The following is a 23348-nucleotide window of genomic DNA, read 5'->3' as shown; positions in this document are numbered from 1 at the left end:
AGCCAACAGCCTACCTCTCAAAACTACTAGACCCAGTAGCCAGAGGATGGCCAACTTGCCTGCAAGTAATCGCAGCAGCAGCAGCTATCCTGATAAAAGAAGCCCAAAAATTGATCCTGCAAGGGAAAATTAAAGTACAAACATATACTAGTGATCGTAGATCACCTCACTCACTGGGTGGAGGCTTTCCCAACCAAAAAGGAAACTGTGCAGGAAGTTGCAAGAATAATCTTAGAAAACATCATACCACGATATGGGCTAGTCAATAACATTGACTTGGACCAAGGTCCACATTTTGTCGCTCAAACTTTACATCAAGTAACAAAAGACCTGGGGATAAGGTAGAGATTGCACACCCCATGGCATCCTCAAAGCTCTAGAAGAGTGGAAAGGATGAATAGAACTCTTAAAAATGTGTTAACTAAATTAATTGAAGAAACAAAGATGAATTGGCTCAGGTGTTTACCTCTCGCTCTCTTGCGCATCAGAACCAGACCTTGGTCCGACACAGGGGTCTCTCCCTATGAAATAATGTTTGGACTCCCTTTTTTTTAATCACCCCTTTCAGTACAGCAGATTATCTGGAAGGGGAGGCAGCAACTCAGAAATATTTAGAGGTCATAGGAAAATCCCTAGAAGGCCTCCGAAAGAAGGGGTATCTCTCCCAAACTTCCCCTCTGGAGGCCAATGCCCACACCAGTCCTGGGGATTGGGTGTTGATAAAGTCCTGGTACACTACCACTCCATTAACCCCCAAATTCGAAGGACCTTTCCAGGTACTACTCACCACACACACTGCGGTACAGACCCAAGAAAAAGGCTGGACCCACGTCACCAGAGTTAAAGGACCAGTGCCACCCCCAGACGCCAGACCAGACCCAACAGTGTCACCCGCCTCCTCTTGTGCATGGACAGTAATTAAGAAACCAGAGGACTTAAAATTAACTTTAAAGAAGACTTGCTAGAGGCTGATATACAGTAAGGTGTTAATAACTGTTTCTGAGTTAAAGTACCATAGAAAAGGTTTAAGTACTTGGTAATTGTTTAATAAGACTAAGTGTCCTTTAGCCAAAGGAGTTACCTAAAAAAACTTGGTTTCTAAAGAACACTAGAATTACCCTCAGGCCTGAGTAAAAGCATACAAATGCCAAAAGAAGGTAGCCCTTAAAAGTCAAAGACTGTAAGTTGATGCGGGCTTAAGCCCGATCAAAGAAATAGAGGAGGGATTTGTTATGAACAGTTTCCAGGTGTTCCCCAGAGACGCGGGCAGGGCTTTCCTAGTTCCCATGGCAACACTAAAAGAAAACTACTAACTCTAGCTAAGTACCGATATTGAAATGCTAATTAGCTAATTGCTCTGTTTGTTTTCTCTAAACTACCTGGCCTCCCACCCCTCCACGCTGCCATTCTGGGACTAACATGCAAATAAAAACCCCTTAGGATCATGGGAGTATTTTTAGGAGATAGAAATGAATATAAATCAAAAACTGAACACAATAGAGGAGTCTAGACAAATGCCCTAGCTGAGGAAGAGGGAAACACATCCCCTGACTGGCTTTTAACTGTTGCCATCACCTAAGAAGGAACAGACTATATTAGGCTCTGAGAAGCAGGGAGATAGAGACAGAGAGCCCTGGTGCTGCCACCACGGAAGGAGCGGGGACAGCTGTTGTTCTGGACTTCAGCAACAGACTCTGCACACCACGCCTCCTCATCCTCGGGCCACTGGTGTGCCACAAGGAAAGGAGAAAGGACAGCTGCTGCTCGGGACTCCAGTGACCGGCTCTGCACGTCGCCTTCCTTCCGGCTGCCTGGGAAAGCTACGACCGCGGGGGCGAGCTCTGCGTTGAGCCTCCTGCCCAGCTGATCTTTTTAATAAAGAGCTGAACATTAATAAAGGCATTAGCCCTGTTCATTTCAGAAATCAAACTGCATGCTCAGGAAGTAGTTGTGGCCCTTCCATTTTACCCTGAAAGAAAAAAAGATTTATCCAGAGTGCCCAAGTTTTCTTGCAGGTTTTCTTACACTGGATAAAAAAGATCAAGCAAATGATAGTTTACATGGGTATCCAAGTGTGTTATGTCATACAGGGAGATAGCAGGTGTGATCTAAACTTCCATAGAGGAAGATCATTTCATGAGGACTTTAAAGGCCTCTACTGATGTCTCAAAAAGACAGAAACTCTTGAAAGACACAGAGATCACAATCAGGCAGTGCCAGGGCATTGTGGCAGTAAGTAGTCCTCATTTTCACCCCTTAACTGGGACTTCAAAGTCTTATGTGGCCAAGTTCTACCATTCAAATTTAAATACCTTCTCTGATCACTTGTCTAATTCACAACTTAGCAATATTCTAATCCATCTGCACAATTTCTAGAGGGAGAAGAATAAGAGTGCTGCCCCTGTACAACAAGATGTGTTTGCCACAATGAAAGAAGTCTGAGAATGCTCTACGGGCTCTCATCTCTTGACCTTTTGCACTCAGAATTTCCAAACACACTGACAAACCCTGGAGTTTATTGGACCACGTCTGATTTCTCAAAAGACTGGAGCACTGAAGAATCTTTTTTCTTGGTTGCAGCCTGGAAGGCTTGCTATGCAGCTTTTACATTAATTTTGTCTCCAGAAATCACCTTTATCTAACATTTAGCTGATTATTGATGAAAAGCACATCTGAAATTATTCTAATACTTCTTCCAAGGCCCTAAATAATGTCCAGGTGTTAGAAACATAAATTACTTGTTGGTAGAATTGCTTTAAGTCTAGAGCTTAACAGGCTTCAATGACCTCAGAGCTGGGAGAGGTTAGCCAAGCTTGGGAAGAAGAACGTGATTCTGATAGCAGCCACAGAGAATGCAGAATTTACAGGCCACAAGGACACTTTGAAGAACTCCCAAGATAAGGAGGAAACTAACAAAGTCAACTCAGCAACCATGCTAAAATCAGCTCCAGCTGGGTAGAAGGCAATTCAGCCAAGGGAATATTGCAACCACCAACTCACAGCCACCGACCCAAGAAACCCACTATCTGAAAAGAGAAAGACTGAGCATGAGACTAATTAACATGGGAAGCTAAAGAATCATTTAACCAATCAAAGGCAGAATACCAGTTAATAAGAGAACCAGGTAGCTTTTAGCCAGTGAATGCTGATGCCTTTGTTTGCTAAAAATGGGGTGAAGTTTTGATGGTCAGAGAGCCAGCCTCTTGTGGCTTACCCCCCAGCTCCCTACTTTGCACAAACAAGAGCAGAAAATAGAAATACCTCGCCTTGGGGTGTGAATTGGCACCGTGCAGTGGGCAGTGAGCCCACACTGGGGTGAGAGAAGAAACAGAATGGCACAGTCAGTCCTCTTGTGTAGTTACACTGCTGTCAGGAAATGGTCCAATTTCGGACTACAATGCCTTTTTTTCCATTATCTTCCAGTACGGTGAACTACAGCTACAGATGGAATAAGTACATAGAATCACAGAATCGTAGAATGGTTTGGGTTGGAAGGGGCTTTGAAGGTTACCTCATTCCAACCCCCTGCCATGGGCAGAGACATCTTCCAGTATCCCAGGATGCTCCAATCCCCGTCCAACCTGACCTCGGAAACTCCCAGGGTGGGGCAGCCACAGCTTCTCTGGGGAACCTGTGCCAGGGCCTCACATTCACAGGATTTATTCCTGGTATGAATTCTAAATCTACTCTCGGTCAGTATGAAGCCATTCCCCCTTGTCTTGTCACTCCAGGCCCTTGCTAACAGTCTCTCTCCATCTTTGTTGGAGCTCCTTCAGGTACTGGAAAGATCCAGTTAGGTAGCCCTGAAGCTTCTCTTCTCTGGACTGAATAATCCTAATTCTCTCAGCCTTCCCAAAGTCATAAAACTGGAACACTTATCCTAGTTTTATTATAAATATTTAGTACTGTGCCATTATCAGTAGTATAAGCTTACCCAAAGAACTTCACTAGTATGCTTAACTACAAAATAAGGAACTATTTCTCTAGGTGAACGTGGCATTAAGATTTTTTGGGCCCATTTCCTAACTTACGAGTTTACTTACTAAAATCAGTATAAAAATAAGAGAGATGTGGTTTTGGTTTTGCTGTGGGTTAACTCTGACAGGCAGATAAACCCCATGTACTTTCTCATCTCTCCTCTGCAGTGGGGTGGGGCAGAGAGTCAGAAGGACAACACTGAGAAAACTTGTGGGTGCAGATAAAGACAGATTAGTAAGTGAGGCAAAGCTTTATGTGCAAGCAAAGCAAAACAATGAATTTATTCCCTGCTTCCTAGGCAGGCAGATGTTTGGCCATTTCCAGGAAAGTAGGGCCTCAGCCATAACTCCAAATGTCCCCCTTTCCTCTCTCTTTCCCCCAGCATTGCTTGCTCAGCAAGATGCCTTGTGGAACAGGATTCACCTTCCATCTGGTGGGGTGTCCCAGCTGTGTCCTCTCCCAGCTCCCCGTGCACCTCCTTGCTGCTGGGGTGGTGGGAGAAGCAGAAAAGGCCTTGACACTGTGTAAACTCTGCTCAGCAAGAGCAAAAACACTGCTGTGTTATCAGCACCCTTGAAGTTGTAAATCCCAAACATGGCATCACACCAGCCACTGTGAAGAAAAATAACTCTATTGCAGTAAAACAGAATACAGGTTCTGAACCTTGCCTGCAAACTCAAATGCATTTATTCAGTGAAAATCCCTGTTTCTACCAGCCCAAGTGAGATGTAACCTAGAAGCTATGTAATGAACAATTCCATTAGCATCTTAAGAGTGCTCAGAGGAACCCAATCTCCGAATAATTGGTGTTTATGTTTGGTTTTACGGGTAATTTTTTTCCTCCATAGGGAGAGTAGGAAAAATACAGGGAGACTAGAAGAGAATACAACAGCATGCTAGGTTGGTTTATTAAAATCAATGAGTTAGAAAGCAGTAAGTAGCTATGGAATTGAGGAAAAGAGAATATTAATAGACCATGATAAAACACTCCACAGAAAACACAGTAATGCTAAAGAGTATCCTTTTCTTTTCTGCAGAAGGCCCACCACAGAGGGCACAACCAGGGTGGTACAAAAAGCTGCATCAAGAGCCTGTGGGGGAAAGAGAGTTCTTTGTGTTGCAATGCCTATGGAAATTCTGTGCAGTGACACTGCTCTTGTAAGAGCTGTAAATCGGTACAATGCCTTCAGGTTTAAATTCAAGCTAGAAGCATCCCTGCTCCCAGAGCAGCAATCTTTCTGTTACTGCTCTTGGACTGCAGCTTCAGAACAGGCAAAACAGACCTCAGCTTAGAAGACTAAAAGCTCATTTTGGTTTCCTTGAGCAGATTCAGGAGCCACCTGTATTATACATGTAAATACTTAACAAGAAAAAAATAAGAGCCTCAAAAAGGCAGAACAGCTCGGTAATTTGTAGAAAGTGACTTTGATCAGAAATAAAATGTGCTAATAGATCGGTCTGAAGACGGCATTCAATTTTCCCGGTGATATTGTGCACTGTACTGTAACAGTGGATAACAATTGGACATAGCCAGTAGGATAAGTGGATATGCTTTTCAAACTTATTCTTAGTATTCATTGAATTATTCACTGAATTCTCATCCTTCTGTACACTTCAGCTCTGCTGTAAACTTCAGAGACATTTTTTCACAAGCCTCTAACAAGTTACTCTGGATCCATAATTACTGAGAGCAAATTGAGTCAAAATGCCAAGTGGGATTACTCTTTCTCGAAGCCTGGAGTCACACAGAATGAAGCAGTACTTAAATCATCGTGTGCATCCCATACACATAACAGTCCACTTACTGACCATTGCACTTACAAAGGGAAATTCAACGTGTGCAATAATTTTTTACTTTTGCTACAAACTACCTTAAAGAATAAGCTACAAATAATATCTTGAATCTGTTTAAATTCAGGGATGGCATTGCAATACCCTAAAAATTTCTAGGGGTACCCAGTGCTGGTGCAGAGAACTGTAAATGTGTATTACTAGTTGTTATTCATATTAAGTAAAAATGGCTCAACTCAGCTTTACAAAGCAGGAAACGAGTCATGGAGAGTTGAAATGATGGAGTTGGGACAATGTAGCCAGTCTGCTTTTTGTGAGAGAGGCTCTTAAGCAGTGGCAGTAGTAATGTACTCATCTCCTGTAACTTTGCTCCCTGTGATCTACTATCCACCTGTGCAATTTTTTCTGACCTTTCTTTTCCTACATTTCTTCAGTTGAGTAGCGAAAGGAAACACAGAACTTCAATGTTACTACCAAAATAATGTATATTTTTTGCAAAATGAAAAGTACTCAGAGCTATTAGAAAACACAACAGAAGTGTTGGAATGTATAAACAATAGAAGATATTGAACAGTATTTTTACATTCTACTACATCGGCCAAATAAATGGATAGTAGGGCTTGAGGAACAAGGATATAAATGAAGTTTTGTTAAAAGGGCTTATTTTGGTCTCTATGTGGTAACTGTCATCACCATGATGTAAATACTTCCCAATCCATTTCAGGTTTCCTAAGTTGTATTGTTTTGTGATCAGCTATGATTTATTTAATTTCTGTTGTACTCATCACTGAATTATCTGAGCACAATCTCCAAACAAGCCAAATGGTAAAGCAGCAAAGGGCCATATATTGGCTTTGCCAAATCCTCTGTGAGTGCTTTCCTTTCTTTTCCTCTTTGGTTTAAAATGCAAGACATTTTCATTACTTCTGATGACGGCAAGGAACTCTAAACTGCATCTGCTGAAGGGAACTGTATAGCTCTTTTTAGTGCCTATGATCAGAGAATTGCTTCGTTGCTGCTATGATTCATACAGAGCTTCACCAGCAAGAGAAAGCCCCTGGCTAAGATAAATAAAATAATACTATTATCTTCATGCAATTCAACCTTAGGAAATGGAGGTCTCTTTCATTTTTAAAAAGCCCAAACAAATAAATCTAGCATCCTGTACTCTTGGAGATTCCTTTGGAAATATCTTTATAATACATTCTACACAGGGATACAGGTGGGAAAAGACACAAAACCAATTTTCCTATTGATAAGAGACGTTGTGGACTATAGGGCATCACAACAGCTTAAATAGGTGTTCTGAACATGTTTCATAATATACATCATTTCAACATAATTTCTTTCAGATTTCTTTTTGGCACTAGACAGAATTCAGTGACAATAGACTGTAAAAAAAACAATGTTTTGGAACTCAATGTGTTAAAAACTGCCTTGACTATGCATTAAAGCAGCCAGAACATATACATCACTTATGATTTTCTAATTGAATTTGTAACTACTAGAAAAATAAATAATTTAACCTAACAAAAATGTTTATAATACTTTATTCTAAAAGCAAAACATGATTTATGCTCCAGAGAAAATTACTGAGATAAAAATTGCATTCTAACTAAGGATTTGTTTTTGCCATTTATGTGTTACTTCCTTTGAGCAAAGGGATTAGCCCTTAGTCAGGTCTTCTTGTTCCTGTTAAGAATGGAAACTGATACAAAGACATCAAGTCCTTCTTGAACACAAACCTCATTGTTCTTCCAAAATGAAGTGGTGTCAAGTACGTCACGAGTATCTAGTGGGGGATATTTCTTTTGCACAATAGTCCAAGGGTTGTTTGGTTTGGTTTGGTTTGGTTTGATCTCCACACAGCATCAAACCTTGCATTTAGCTCATCTCCTTCACTTTTTGATCAACCTTCCACTGAGTCTTTGTTTCCAGTAGCAACTTCAAATGCTTCCTCTAACTTCCTCCAGAAGTATGGCAATACTACAGTCAGATTTATCCTGAATGGCTGCTCCACACCATGAAATTCAGGCATGAACCCTCAAAACAGTATCTGATGCAGTCATATATAGGTTCCTTGGCTGAATGAAGGAACTTTATGTTCTGAAAGTAAAAGATCTGAATCGGGAGGAAATGTTGACTGCAACTGGCAGCATTTATCCACAAGTACACTGCTCCATTTCCCTTCCTTTCTGCACAGCAGTTTAAACATCACTTTCTCGAAGAAGAGATATCCCCAGCTTGATCAGCAGGTACAGAAGGTGATGAAAGAACTCTTAATTCCCTTTTGCTCAGGTTCTCACAGCATGTTCATTAATATTGTCGCTGCTTGTCTATACTCATCAAATTGAGTTCTCTGTTTTCACCTTTACAGGTCCAATCACCGGCTGCTGAAGTCAGTGGAAAGCCACCACTGGAATGCTTTTACTGAAGGCTTAAGTGATATGAATGGCCATCCTGCAGCCTGTCTCTAGGGTGGTTAAATTTACAGTCCACTGTCAGAATAAATCCTGCTTTTACATCAGTGTATGCTTCTGTACTGCGTCATCAAATATTCTTAAAGAAGTGCTCAGGAATTAAATCAAACTAATGGAATCATATTATGCAAAAATATCTGCTACACATTACTTCAGTTGCCACAATTGACCTGTGCAATTACTGGTTCTACCATACGTCATGTTTCTACAAAATGGCCATCCTTCAACATTTTGACTTGCAAACAGTACACAGTTAAGGTATTTAGGATAAATTACTTTTGGTTCAGGACCAAGGGGTAATAGAGATAGCTTTAAATCAGTATGGGGAGGCTTAATCAGAAGACTCACAAACCATTGCAAAACAAATGCAGTTTGAAGGCCCAGATTCACTTCTCTGGCTCTTGCAGACTGCTGGAGTGATGCGAGTGAGCTATCCCCTAGTCTCTTCATCATTCTGGATGTCACTTAGTTGCCATATGTTATCTGCTTTACTTGCCCCAGTCACTCTCTGCTTCACCATTCATTTGAGTCAGAACTGTAACAAGATGCCAGCAGAGTGAATCTTTTGGAGACAAGTGCATGTTATTCTTTATTCAGCTGCTGCCTGCTTGGTCATGCATTCAAATGGCCAGATCTAAAGTGACAAAACCTTGTATTCCCCATTACAGCACTGAAATAGCCAAGTGCAGGGAACAGGGAAGGGATATTCATGATATTACCACGGGAGCAAGGGAGAAAAAAGCTTCCTGATCTTTAAAACAGTTGGATCTTTCGACATACTGATACTTGGACAGAAGTGAATGGCATTGCTTTAATATGTCACACATAAAATTCTTGATGGTGCTAATGAGCTGGTTCTGAGTCTTTGTCAAAACATATCTTAAGGACAACTTAAGTGGTTTTTGAGGCATCAGACTTCACTTTTGAAAACATCTGCTTGAACTTCTTGAGGTAATGGACTTATTGAAGCTTCCCCGAGGTTAGTACTATTTCTCATTTTCTCCTAACAAGTATTTATTTACTGCTTCATTTATGGCAGGCTTAGATGACAAATTCTCAGAAATGGCCTTTTAAAAATACGTTATCTAAAAGTTTTCACAGACTACAGAGGAAAAAAAAAAAAAATTGCAAAGGAATAGGAAAATTCTCACCATTCTTCCGCTATCTCACTTTGTTACTTAAGGAAAATGTTTTACCCCATTATGTGTTATAGCTAAGATCCTTCCAACAGTTTTGGCTTCCTTCAAATACTTGAACACAGAATACATGACTCAAGATTAAATAAATGCACATTGTGAAATTAAGGGGTACTGATGAACTCTGACCACTACAACTCCACAGCCTAAAGAGAGGGTGGTCATAATCCCCAACAGATGACAGAGAGGTCCTGAAGCTTCTTAGGATCTCAGTTGCCACCGGCAGGTGTGGTTTGATGGAAGAACTGTACCCACAGGGAGGTCTGCAGGATCACTCGCTACACACACAGCATGCTGCAGTGAAATTTGGAACTCCATAAATACATGCATCATTTTAGGCTGATTTACTCAAACCGTGGGGCCATCCACAAATTGGTACAGGGATCTAATACTGACATCATGGAACCACAACTAGTGATCCCCCCAAAATCCACGCTCGGCTGCCCCAGGGGAGGCTGCAGGCACTGCCCCTCATTAACACATGAGGCTTTCTGATGTCCAAGCCTCTTTAGGCACCCAAACCAAGACAGTCCCAGGGAGCTCTGGTGGATGGGTGCCTTGCAGGACACCCTGTGCTCATATTAAAGGATTTAGCTCCCCACAGGAGCCAACAAAGACCAGCATTGATCACCAGCTAAAGAGCTGTTGTATAAAGGCTTAAAAGTGCTCTACAGCAGAGTCTCAAGCTTGTGTTTCTTGCTGCAAAGGTGTGTGTCAGTCGTGAGGCAGCTGCCCGCCTGCATGGTTCTTCTGACGCTAAGAGTGCTCACTGAGCTGGGCCCAAGAAGAGCTTCAGGACAAGGAACAGGGAAGGTGTGACTCTGCACACTGGGCTCCCCAGCGAGGATCAAGACCCGGGCATCTCGAGTGAAGATTTAATCCACAGTGCCACGAGCTCTGGGGCACAGAGGGTGGCTGGTCCAATCAGACAGCCTGGCCTCACACTCAGCTCAGCGGGCTTTGGGCTCTGCGCTGGCCTAAGGTGACTGTTCAGCCTGGAGAAGAGACTCAGTCAGGGGTGATCTTATCCCTCTCTACAACTACCCGGAAGGAGGGCGGAGCCAGGTGGGGATCGGGCTGTTCTCCCACGTAACAAGTGACAGGGCTTACTAAAGCTGTACCAGGGGGAGTTGAGGCTGGACATCGGGAAGAATTTCTTCACAGAAAGACGATTAGACATTGCAATGGGCTGACCGGGGAGGTCGTGGAGTCCCCACCCCTGGAGGTGTCGAAGGACTGGACGTGGCTCTCAGCGCCGTGGTCTGGGTGACCAGGTGGATACGGGTTACAAAGTTGGACTGTGTGATCTCAGAGATCCTTTCAACCGGCCTGGTTCTGTGATTCCGTGCCGGGGGCTGCTGCGGGCGCTGCCCGGGCCGGCGGGCGCGGGCGGCGCGGGGGCGGCACGGGGCGGAGGGCGCTGCGCAGCCGGTGCAGTGCGGCGGGCGGGCCCCGGCGGCTCCGCGGCCATTCCACACGGCGGCACCGGCCTCGCACGGCGGCGCCGCGGGAGCCGCCGCAGCCCCGCCATGGCCAAGGAGGGAGCGCAGCGAGCCGAGGAGACGGAGCAGATGATCGACAAGGAGGGCGGCAGGGAGGCGGCCGAGGGCGGCGCGGGCGGCAGCCTGCGCGCCGGGGACGCCAAGGAGATGCGAGCCGTGGTGCTCTCCGCCTTCGGGGGGCTCAACAAGCTCCGCGTGTCCAAGAAAGCCATGCCGGAGCCGCAGGAGGGCGAGCTGAAGATCCGCGTCAAAGCCTGGTCCAGTATCGCCCCTCGCCCTCTCCTTCCCCCGGGGGCGCGGGCGGGTGCGGGGTGCCCGCGCTGCCACCCCGGGCATCCCTGCGCTCGGAGCGCGCCGTACGAGCCCCGCAGCCCCCGGCTCTGGCGCCGATTTCCCTCACCTGTGGCTTCCCCGCGGGGGAGCCCCGCTCCCGGCAGCCGCCGCCCCGTCCCTTCCCCGGCGGCGCCGGGACCGCCGGCTCAGCGCTGAGCTCCGGGCTCCCGGTCCGGGGCGGGCAGCGGGGTTTGTGTGCGCTCGGCAGCAGGTGCAAAGGGAAGAAGATTGTCAGTGGTATTTCACGCTACCAGCTAGGAGAAAAGGGGGGGAAAGCCTGGCCAAGTGCCTTCGGGGTTTGGGTTTCTCTGAGAAATGTGGATGCCAGATTGTGCGTGTTGCTCAGCACCTCTTTCCCTTCTGACACACTGGCTGTTGTTTTTCTTCCGGGAATCACTTACTTAAGTCAGCATCCTTTTTCATCGGAGCTGCTGTGGCAGCGTGGCCAGAGCTTGAGATAATTTCCCAGTGTTAGTCCCTGTGTCCAGGTGACAAGTGGCTACGGTCTGGCAGCATCCTGAAACGAGCTTTCCTAGATGGCTTTTTTTTTTTTTTTTTTTTTTTTTGACAATCAGAGCAGACTGTTCTTTCTAGATTGCTGGTTCTTAGTGCACATGTTCCTTTGTGAAAATAGGATTAATTTTTTTGAGTGACAGAAGCCACATTAGGATCTTACTACACAACTTGATGTTTACCAAAGAGTGAATTAATTTTGCCTAGGCAAGGATTTATCTTCTGTTGTCCTTTTCTGCTATGTGAAAACATGGTGCTTCTGGAAGATAAATTCCAAGGTGAAGGCCAAGATGTTTACTTTAGAAGGAACTTGTGTTTAAAATGTTACCGGTATGGGGGAGTGAGCTTGTTTTGAATCATGTATCAGTGGATCTGCTTCAGATTTGGAATATCCTGGTAGGTTAATGTAGCTGAGTGTCTTGATCTGTTCAGATGCTGTACTTTCCATCCTGTTCTTAATGGGGCTCATAAAGTTTGTGACCATTGTGAGTATTCCCCCTACCAAGGTGTTGCCTATGAAAAATAGTGATGTCCGTTAATCTGCATGAGTACTAGTTAATAATGGACTGGGATTTTTTGCATTCACATTTGGTACTGGGGATTTTTTTCTTTTTACTAGCCACAATGGGAAATGCAAGAAATTCTGTGCTAAGTGAATAGAACTAATGGTTCTGTTTCCTGAGTGGTTTTTCTTCAGCCATTGAGTTAACAAAAGTTAACATGCAAAACTAAAAATGTTATTAGCACATGGATATATTCCTCTAAATGTGTCAGGGGTTTACAGCATTTTCCCGTACCTGTATGAATTCCACTTTCATGAAACCAGTATCTGTGTATGTATCACAAATAGCAAGCTACCTACACAAGACCACTTGGCTGTAAAATAGAATTGTGCAGGCATAGCTGCAGCTGCTCTCCAGGGCTGCAGTGTCTGTAGAGCTGTGTGAGTTGCACACGTGCTGTTTGACACCAGAAGACCGGCTCAGCTGCTCCACAGGTAACTGCCAGGTTGCACGATGCCCCGTGTGTCTTGGGAGCTTCCCTTCATGCTGGAGAAGCCTGCAGGCTGGAGAGCATCTGCTTGTCATTCCTGACTGGAAATGGCCACAGGGCTGAAATGTCACCAGGTCACCAAACTGTGCTTCCAGGCAAGGCAAAATCAATTTGCTGATCCTCTTGACCCAAGCCTGTAAATGCAGAGGATTGATTGGGATGATGATGGACATGGGAGACCGAGTGAGAAAGGGGTGGGCTTTGCCCAGGGCACATGTTGATGTGGGCAGTGCTGAACACATGCAAGATGGGTTGTTCCAGTCATCAATACTTCTTACAAAACGCGTATTCTGTTGAATCAGTTTTGTAGTTGATGACCAGTAGAGATGATGATGATGATGATGATGATTATTATTATTATTAGACTCAACAAATTGATGGAGGAAAGTAAGTTTTATTTGAAGAAGGATATGCACATGCTTGATAGATAGTATATGCCCATAGAAGAGCAAGTTCTGTGTGGTCTCTGAATTCCCCGTGGGTAAAACCAATTGAATCACATGTTTAGACCCCCTTAAGTTGTATGTATACACTGTGTAGTATGGTTCTAGAATTGGAGGAGATGGAGGAGATGTTGCTATTAGTACTAAGCCAAATGAATAATTCTTTTGAAGGTCTGGAATATCAGTGATCCAATTGAAAATGTGTCAGCTGAGATGAGTCATGTGTTAGGCTTATTCAGTGACTAAGAAATGGAACAGCCATCGATGACCAAGATGAGTCACAGCTTGTGCATATTTCTTGAAATAATTTTTGATTGATAATGATGAAGCAGTTGAAACTCCTGTGTTTGTTTGTATTGTAATTTGCAGGCAGCAGAATGTTGGGATACAGACTGTTTAAAAGATGAGACAAGTAGCTGGAGTGAATGGAAGCCATATTTCAGATAGGTTGTGTGAATAAGCAATAGTGTCCTATAATTACCTCCCTCTGTTGTTCTTTTTTCTCTTATAATTATTTCTTCCTTGTGCTGCTGTACATGTGCATTATGAGGAATGAGGCAGAAGTGACCCTTCTGACTCTGTGACTGTGAGATAAAGGCTCGTTATAAAAATGGAGCAGATAAAAGAAATCCTAACTGTAACAGAGTAGTGGAAGAGAATCAATGTTGCTCCTAAAGGCAGTCTTGTTTATATGGTGTTGGTTTCTGCATAAAAAAACATGAGACCTGATAATTTTAAACCTTTCCCTTATGTATAGATATGGCTGGGTTTGGGTTTTATTTTTTGGTTGTTTTTTTTTTTTTTAATTTTAAGATTGGGCCGTTTGCTGGCTGTGGTTAAGAGGAAGGATTTTAAGAATGCAAAACTCAGGGTCCTCTTGTTTGCTCTGTGGCATTTCATTAATTTCAGTAATTAATTTTAGTGGATTTTTACCGTGAGATAAGATCAAAAGCAGCACCTCTTCAAACCAACGTGTCATGGAGTGGTCTTCATGATTTGGGATTTTGCAGTGGAAGGTACTGGGCATCCTTGAGTATGTGGGATGGAACAAGGAGAAACAAATTGACTGTTGCCACACTTAAGAAAAGGGAAATAAAAATGCAGCAAAACTAAACCACAAGTATAGAGAATAATATTCAAGGCCCTCAAAAGGACCTGGTGTAAAGGTAGAGCATTGCAGACTGAGACAGTCAGATTCAGATTCAAGGATAATTCCATATTTGATAAAGTCAGCCTGCAGTAATGCACAGTTTGTGCAGGTTACAGAGACATCCCTGCTCTGTCACAGGGAGGTTCTTGCAGAACCCCTATGTCAATGTATTTATCTTGGTAATTCATATCCTTCCCTATCTTCATTTGCATCCAGATCTTGATTTAGGATTAAAAACATGCTCTGTACTGTTTGTCACTGGATTGCTTTGCATTTACACTTCTCCCTCTGCATCTGCCCTTACTTAAAGTTCAGGAGTCACTTTCTCTGGCTGCTCACCAGAACAGGCTATCCTGGTTTGCACTAGTACAAGAAATAAATTGTGCTTAATCTCTAAACCTACCACTCTTCATGAGACATATTTTCTTGTGATCCTCTGTGCAGTCAAACTTTTCCTGAGTGTGCTGTTGATTGAATCCCAATGAAAGAGGTGGGTATCTTCAGTGAAGTTACAAAACTTGCCATCCATCTTGGGTATAGGACCTCTTGGGTATTCAAAGGAAAGAAAAAAAAAAAAAAAAAAAAAAGCTGAGTTGACCAGTACACCATAATCATGCTTTCAGATCTACTGATCTTCAAATTTCTCAGGTAAAATAAAACTTCTGTCCTTCCTTCGACGTGGAGAAGAATAGGAACAAATGCATGTATGACAGCAGCAGGGATGCCACAACATGTAAGAATAAAGGAGATGAAAGGGAATGAAGAAGAAACTCTCTATAAAGTGACTAGAAATTATTAGAAAGCTTGGTCAACACTCCATGGTTCAACTAGTAATTAAAATAATAAGAACGTGTGACTTGATTATTGTTTACCTTGTGTAGTGTTTTTTCTTCCCTTATCACACCTGTTCTAGTGTGAGGTCTTGTAAGTTCATTGTAATAGAGATGAACTCCTGATATAATGTTGCTGCCCTTTATCCCCCTTTGGGGAAAAAACAGATGGAAAAGAAATGGCACTAGGACAGAACTGAACTGCCAGTACTATGTCATTAGATGCAGAATTGAACATGTGCCTTTTCAAAACCTGACAATTGACTTCATGAGAAGGAATCTATTAGTGATCATTGTCAGCAGCAAAGAGCAATGGTCTTTGCATATCCACCTGTCTCCTTCTTGCCTACTTGTTATGACACCACGGGGTGTGTTCGTGCCCAGGTTCCCTCATCACAGTCCTGCCTCCATCTGCCTTTTCTTGCAGGAATGTCGGGAAAAGTTAACTTTTTGTAAAATGCTTGCAGTGTGGAAAGATGCATTTAAAAGACTGTTGCTGAAGTTAATGTACACAGGCAGAGGTTGCCATCATCAGTGCTGTGAGGTTTCTGGGTTTGTGGTTTGTTTTGGAATTTTTGTTGGTTTATTCCTCTTCTCCAAACTATGGTGGCCTTGCAGGCATTTTGCTATTTGGAATTTCTCTTTCATATCAGCGTCACAGTGGCAATGCAGGAGGTGGTCTTACCCACTGGATAAGAAGTGACCTTTCCAAAATAATTTCAAGTTTGCCAGCTTAACTGTGTGAAAACCCCTCTTAACCTCCCATATGGTTGATATTATAAGCTTTGTGTATGAGTATGGTGAAAGTTGTGGGTTCAGGTTGCTCTTAAACCCTCCACCACAATTACGCATGCTTACATTTGGTGGGATTTCCTTCCCCCTCCCCAGTGACCTACATCCCATGAATGCCATGCTGTCGTCGTGCTAGGGCTGGGTGTCTGTTCTGCCTATTAATTTGTTGGGTCTGTTCAGTCTGTCTGTGACTTGATTAGTATCTGACTAAAGCTGCAGCTAATAAATCCTTGTGCCCATCAGTAATGTGACACATCCAGGCAGTTGCTGGTATCCCATGTGTGAGTAGGACCGGCTGTGTGCTTGGCTGACCATAAAAACAGGGCTGTGTTTCGGAACAATGGATCAATGCTGAAGTGTATTTCAGCTAGTTAGGAGTTTTAAAGTTTTAACTATGTCATTAAGGCCAGCAGTAATCAATATATGCACATAGTAGATAAGTGGTGCCTTTTTTTTTTCTTTTTTTTTTTTTTTGGTAGCTGCCTAGAAAACCACAAAATTTTCTGTAATAAAATTGCATACAAAAAACAATGCAAAAGTGCTTTAGGATTTTTGCAAAGCTGAGACTGCAGGGAAAGACTTGTATTTTTTTCTGAGCATCAGACCTGAGGACTTCAAAGACCTTAATAACTTTTGAAAAAACATTCAAACGTGATCCAGGAAGGCACAGTTTTAAAACAAAAGCCTATCTGGTAACTTCGTAAGTTCATGCCAGAGTTTGGACTCCCGCCTCAGACAAACACAAGATGCATTCCTGGGGTCACATCAAAGGTTAGGAGAGTTAGATCATGTGGCTCCTAGCCCAAAATAACTATAATGTGTGAGGCTTGGGCTTTTCTTCTTAAATTGACCTGGCTTTACTTGCCAGCTAGTAGTGCATTTGTAGCAATCACAGCGTTTCACTGTCTTGAATTCTGAAATGCCCTGTGTGACTGCTGAGCAGTCTGGGGCTGCTGGCAGCTGTGGTGACCTGGCACGTGCGCTCCCTGCCCAAGGCTCAGCATCCCAAGAGTGGGAATGTCTGCTGGGTCCCATGACCCTGCAGGGCCCAGCTTTTTAATGCTGCCCTGGAGTTTTCTGGCTGTCCCATCACTCGGGTCAAGTTTTCCTTCTCTACTTTGATCTGTGGTAATAGTCTTGATTTTTTTTTTTTCCCCTGTGTTTTACAGTGGTTTGAACTTGTCGTGGTTTGACATGGAAGTGAATTTTTTCCAGGAAGTCGGGTCAAACCAATCAGTGGTCAAGTTTGGATACTGGCACCTGGAGTGACCACTGAAAGTATAGACACGCCTCTGAGAACACAGGGGGTTAAAAGCAAGAACTCCCAGGAGAATTCTCTCTTTTGGTTCCGGTCGTCAGAGAGTGCAGACTCCCCCCCTGCCCAGCCATGGGCTGGGTGGGGGAGGGGAAGCCACGCAGCCTTGTCCAGGTAGGCCGAGGGGCTGAGGGTCTGGAACCGAGCCAGCTCCTGTGGACAGAAGGGTGGAGAGAAGCGAAGATGCCTTTGCCCCCCCCCCCCCAAGAGGGAAAGAGACAGAGAGCCTGGCGGCACCTAGAAATTTGCCGGCAGAGGAGAAGGAGAAGGCGGGGGGGGGGATGGCCAGCGTGGGAGGCGGAACACCGGACCGAGATATCAGCCGTCCAGGGAGTCTGAACTTTTAACCCTTTCCAGGAAATGAGGGCTTTGTAAAAGTATTACTCCTCCTTGATTTGTAGTGGAAGAGAGTAAGTCCGGGACCTGAGATGTTAGAAGAAGAAATATTTAGGTGGGAGGAGATGATGAAGTAGCTTTTGGCTGGACTTTTCTTGTTAGCCATGGACTGAACCAAACTCTCCTGCAATGGAGACTGCATTTTAGGGGGATGCAGTGGTGACCCAGGGAGACCTGTTTCAGCTTTGAACAGCACAAGAACGGCGAGAAACGAAGAAAGCTGAAGAGGGAATGGTGATACCCTCTGTCTTCGGGAAGAAGATGAGTCCTGTTTTTGGACCCCTCGGCCCCAGGGGAAAATGGGGGGGACTGTAGTCCCAGGATGAGAAACTGAACTGTTGTATCTTTGGGTCTGTGGCAAAGCATCCTTAAAGGAGCCCTATGAGCAGTCTGTCCATGCACGGTGGTGAGAGCACTGTGCCATGGAATGGAGAGTGTCACACTGGCAAATTTTTTTTTCCGGGCGGTTGCCATGTGTGACAGGGAAACACAGGGGGGCAGCTGTGTTTCCTGGGGGGTCTGTGGTGCAAGAGAGACTTCTCTCTCCCTTGATAGTTTGAGTATGGATTACCTGAAGGGTGGTAATTTGATCAAGAATCCCAGGTGATGGTTCATGGCTGAGTGTTTTTAGAAATTGGGAAGAGGAGGGGTGTTTTAAAGGGTCTTCATCCTAGATTTAGTTTATGTGTTTTCTGTATTAGTAGTAGTTTAATAAAGTTTTTTTCCTTTGTTATTAAGCTTGGGCCTGCTCTGCTCTGTTCCTGATAACATCTCACAGCATTTATTTAGAGAAGGTGCATTTTCATGGGGACGCTGGCATTGCACCAGTGTCCAACCATGACAGAACTTTATTGATTTGATGGTGCGACAGGGGAATATTGACAACCCTCCTAAGACTCCTCTTGTTCCTGGGTTTGAATGTTCTGGAATTGTAGAAGCTCTTGGAGACAGCGTGAAAGGATTTGAGTTTTTTTGTTTTTTTTTTTTCCAAAGTGAGAGTTATAAGTCTCATATAAATAATCACCAGTTCTAATCCCCTCTGCTCTGCCAGTGACAGCAGCCTTCACCACCCTGCTGAGATTTGAAAGGTCAGTTTTTCCTTGCTGCTTCCCAAGCATGAGAATGACCTCTTGCATTAGTTTCTGAATCCACCACTGTCATCTCCTTCAAATCCTTCCTGAAAGTCACTTGTGCCATGTGCACATCCTGATGGCTAAATAGGAACTGGAAAGCGTGAGTGATGTACTTTAACAAAATGAAAGAAATTAAGTTAGCTTGTTAAGTTTCCTTTCTTGGCCATGTTTCCTGTCATCACTGTTCTTTTACTCAAAGCACAGGTGCTGATGATTCTGGTTCCAGCTTTTGATCTTGCGTTAACAGAGTCCTGTTTACAGTAAGCTTTGCTTCTTAAAACTCTGTGCATTAATGAGGTGCAGATTAAATTAGAATTATGATTCTGGATATGGGACTTAGTCTGATTGCTCAGGAGAAATATCTGTTTCACCTGACAGGTTGTGATAAATCTCAAATAGTTGATGTATATAATAAAGCTTTCATAAGTGGTTATGGACTCCTTGGTATCTCTTATGGCATATAAGCAGCATTTTGTCCTGCCTCCTATTCTACTATTGATATTAAACATCTATATTCACTGCAAACTTGCATTTTATTGCCTAAGTAGGTTGAAAATTTTGGAAATAAATCCTGAGTTAATACATGTCAATTCTATCTTAGTTATTTGCAGACTCAGTCATGTCAAAAGCGAATCAAATTTTCTGAATTCCTATTAAAACTGGATCTTAAGAAGATATAAGTATTTTTATCTAAAGACAAAATTTTTTCTCTTCTCAAACAGCTAAAATTTGAAGGTAATGGCCAGTTTAGTTTCAACTACGGTTTCAGTGATGAGATCTTCTTAGGGGATTTGTCTCAGTTCCCTTCCTGCCCCATCTCTGCCTTGAAACAAGTTGTAATCTTTCGATATATTTTGTTACAAGCAACAACTGAATGAGAATTTTGCTGTTTGAAAACCTTTGCTGCTTCAGTAGTTCTGCTCTAGCATCTGTACTTCATAGCTGTGCTCCATATCGAAGAATATTCTCTGAAAGGAGTCTAAAAAGCCTCTGCTCCAGATCAGTACTCTCATTTTTAAAGTTCTTGCTATTTTTAAAGGGCATCATGGGGCTACAGCATATGGTGCTTGTTTGAATAACACTGCACCTGACTGGATATACTGTGTCTCTTTATAAAAGTGACATCTTTGTTGTGACTGTGGAGCATGTCTGTGCACGGGTGTACTCCCTGTAACCGAAACAAGCTGTCGTGTTTTATTTTTCACACGTAGCCCTCATAGCCACGGTTGTGTTTGAGTGATCTAGAAAAGGGTCCACACTCAGAGTGACAGCTGTGCATGGGTATGAATCCAGCAGCAGGAGAACATGCCATGAGGATGATGGAAGAACGTTCTGTTGGTTTCTTTATGGAATTCTTGCACAGAGTAGGGGCACACCAGATGCTTGGTGTCTCCTCGACATATGTTGTTACCTCTGTCCACAGTAATGGCAGAGATTGCACCCTGTGTCTTCTGACCTCCTTTCCCCGGGTAGATCTCTTCCAGTTCAAGCCTTTCTAAAATAGGTGTAATGCTTATTCCTTCTCCCATTAAAAGAAAAAGCTGCTTTCTGATGATGACAGCTGTATCAGCCCTGATCTCCCTCCAGTTTTGGGGATGATTCTCAAGAAATGAGGTCTCATCTGACTTGGCTCTGAATAGTGTCTGTGGTAAAATGTGGTATTTAATGTTACCAAGTGCCTTGGGAATCACCAAGAGGGACTTTTCTGCATTCTTTTTGGTAATCATTTATGATTTTTGGCAAGGATGTAGGGCATATTAACATCTGCACTAATTAATCCTAGCAGACTTTCTATTTTAGATGCTTCTCTACGAGCAAAAGGGAATCACAGAGTGATTACCAGTGAGGCATTGTTAATTTGAATGTTTTTCAAAAGGAGGAGGCATTTCAGTGAAATTGGAATGACAGCTCTGTTTCAGCATTCTCATTCTAAAAGCGACAAGCCTTCAGAACTGTCAGCAGCACCTCAGCTTCGAGCAAACCTGCAATATCCCAAAGCAAAAGTGATGACTCAGGAGACCAAAATGTGCTTGTGCTGTAAACGTTTGCCTGAAGGCAAAAGTGTTGTGCTTTACTCCATACTTGTAGTTCCTAAAGCATTAGAGAGTATTTGTAGAATGTAAGAGAGCATCAGGCAGATAAGGAAAGTTATTTTAGAGGGACAGCTGCTGTTAGTTTTAGTTAAAACATGAAGGCCTGGAGTTTGATGCTATTCCTGTCTTATCCTGTGGCTCCATTGCAGAGCTCCTTTCATGGTTCAGGTTGTTGTTTTGGTGGTGTATTCTAGAAAGGCAAAGGGTCTAAGGCAAGATAAAAGATGCCATGGGGTTGTTGGTGGTGAGGAATTATTGAGAGTTTGTAAGAGTTGTACCTGTGAAGATTTCAATACACACTGGCCAAACATTTGCTCAGTGTGGCCGTCCCTTGTAGACCCCTTGTAGACCCAGCAGCCCAGTTTCTGCTTTGAGGTGAGTGCTGCTTTCCAAGCCTGTTGTGCCCTGTTGTTACTCTTGTCCATCTGAGAAGGGTCAGTGTCTCTGCTTTAAAAATCTCAAGCTGCAATGAAGGCCATATACAAACCGTTGAGCTTGATGTGCCTGGACCTCTGAAGGGTTCCTAGGAGCAGCCAACCGTATCTAACATTTGCAGAAAGCCTTTTTTTCTCCGTAGTGAATTGTGCTTTCACTACCATATATTTTCAGAAGAAACTGAGCAGAGAAATGTTGCATTGAAAGATAATATTTCATTGCTCCTTTAAATCTTGTCAAATTCACTTTGTAGATTTAACAGTACCTTAAAATCCAAAGGTATATTTTTGTTCAGTTTTGTTTAAGTCTTGCCTTTTGTACTTTGGCTACTATTTATAAAAAGAGAGCTCTGAGGAGGATTTGGGTAGCATACCTGCACTCTAGCAAGGATGAGGGAAGGTTCCTGACAGGGCATACACTTTTCATTTGCAACTTGGAAATGCTATGGTTTTTTTTCAGCAAGTAACAGGCAGTGAAAAACCAGATGCTACATGAAGACTTTTCCCACTGAACCCACAACTTGGGAACAAAGCAAACCTCAAAGAGACAAAACCACCACTGACACCAAAGAGTCTAAAACATATTATCCTGAATCCTGTGGTTTCTTGGTAAAATCAGTTCTTAAAAGGCCTCAAAAAGTGCATGTCAAACCCTAAGATATAACAAATATTAGTGATGGGATAAATAATTAGAGATGGGATAAACTTTAAAAGAACCACTGTATGATATAGATCAGTCAAAGCCTGGAAAGTCTGTGAAGTAAACCAGAGAAGGTTTCACTGAATTTGTTGCATCTTTTCAGATTTACTCCAGCTAAAGTCTAGCTCATTTGTTTATTCAGACATCTTGATGTTTTCCGTGTCCCTCATCTCTGTCCCCCCTCTTTCATGCCAAACCAGGATGGTTTCTGCTCTCCTGACCCTGTCATTCCAGGCCTGTGACTCCCAAGTGGTTCAGAGCAAAACCATTCCAGATTTCATCCAGCCAGCAGAATTCCTTTTCCCACCACCTCAGAAACTAAGATGTGATTTTGCTGTAAAAATACAGAAGGCTGTTGATAATTCAGCATGGAACACTGCTGATACTGCTCAAAGCACAAATGCCTGCTATTGTGATTTGACATTGAAATGGGCTGCCTAAGCCTTGATTCCACTGAAATCAAATCATCTTGCCACTGATTTCAGCAGAACCAGACTTGTATGTATAAAAATGCTAGTTCTTATTATCCCAAAACAGACACTTCATATGCTGTAGGAAATAAAACCATTTAGTTAAAATGCAGCTGAACAACATGTATTGCTGCACTGCAGATGAAAGACCCCTCCCTATAAAAAATAGAGGTTTTCATCCCTGAAGGCAAAGTTGACATTAGAGATTCTCATCCCATTCTAGTGGCTTGGCTGCTCACCATCTGCTGCAGAACTATGGTTAAGCACTCAAGCTCCTACACTCCTGGGAAGCAAACACTTCCAGCCCAGACATTTTTATCCAGTTACTCTTCTTTCAAATATGACTCAAACATTTAATGCAGACAATACACCGACCTTTGGGGCAGAGAGGATAGCATAAATGCTGCACTACAAACCCATTTTGTACCTAATTTTATTAGGAGAAAGATAAAATTGTATTGTTTTACATGAATTATGGCAATGAGTTACTCAGCGGTGGAATCTACAGACTAGACATCTTGTACTGGGGCTTGTCACACAGCCAGCAAAAGCATTCTCATCTATTTAACAAAACTCCATTTCCAACATTATTTTTAGGATCGTATTTCCCCTGTGCTAATTAACTGCATTCACACTTATATCACTACAAAATACTGTTTAATTTATATTGCTTAATTTTCTTCTTCTACATGCACTGAAACAAAACAAACAAACAAACAAAACAAACAAACAAACAAACAAACAAA

At 43.1% G+C, this 23348-nt stretch overlaps 1 protein-coding gene across 1 annotated transcript in view; it reads left to right on the top strand.

Annotated features, from left to right (window-relative positions):
- The first annotated feature begins 10924 nt into the window (after positions 1-10924).
- LOC128812983 (hydrocephalus-inducing protein-like) overlaps positions 10925-23348 on the top strand; it is a 95421-nt gene continuing 82997 nt past the window's right edge. Inside the window, exon 1 of the mRNA XM_053987711.1 lies at positions 10925-11204. The gene's annotated coding sequence lies outside the window, so the exon portion shown is untranslated. The remainder of the gene's footprint in view (positions 11205-23348) is intronic.

This window comes from Vidua macroura, chromosome 11 (genome assembly GCF_024509145.1).
Source record: "Vidua macroura isolate BioBank_ID:100142 chromosome 11, ASM2450914v1, whole genome shotgun sequence".
Taxonomy (NCBI): domain Eukaryota; kingdom Metazoa; phylum Chordata; class Aves; order Passeriformes; family Viduidae; genus Vidua; species Vidua macroura.
The sequence above is the reverse complement of the archived record's forward strand: the minus strand, read 5'-3'. Positions and strand labels throughout refer to the sequence as shown.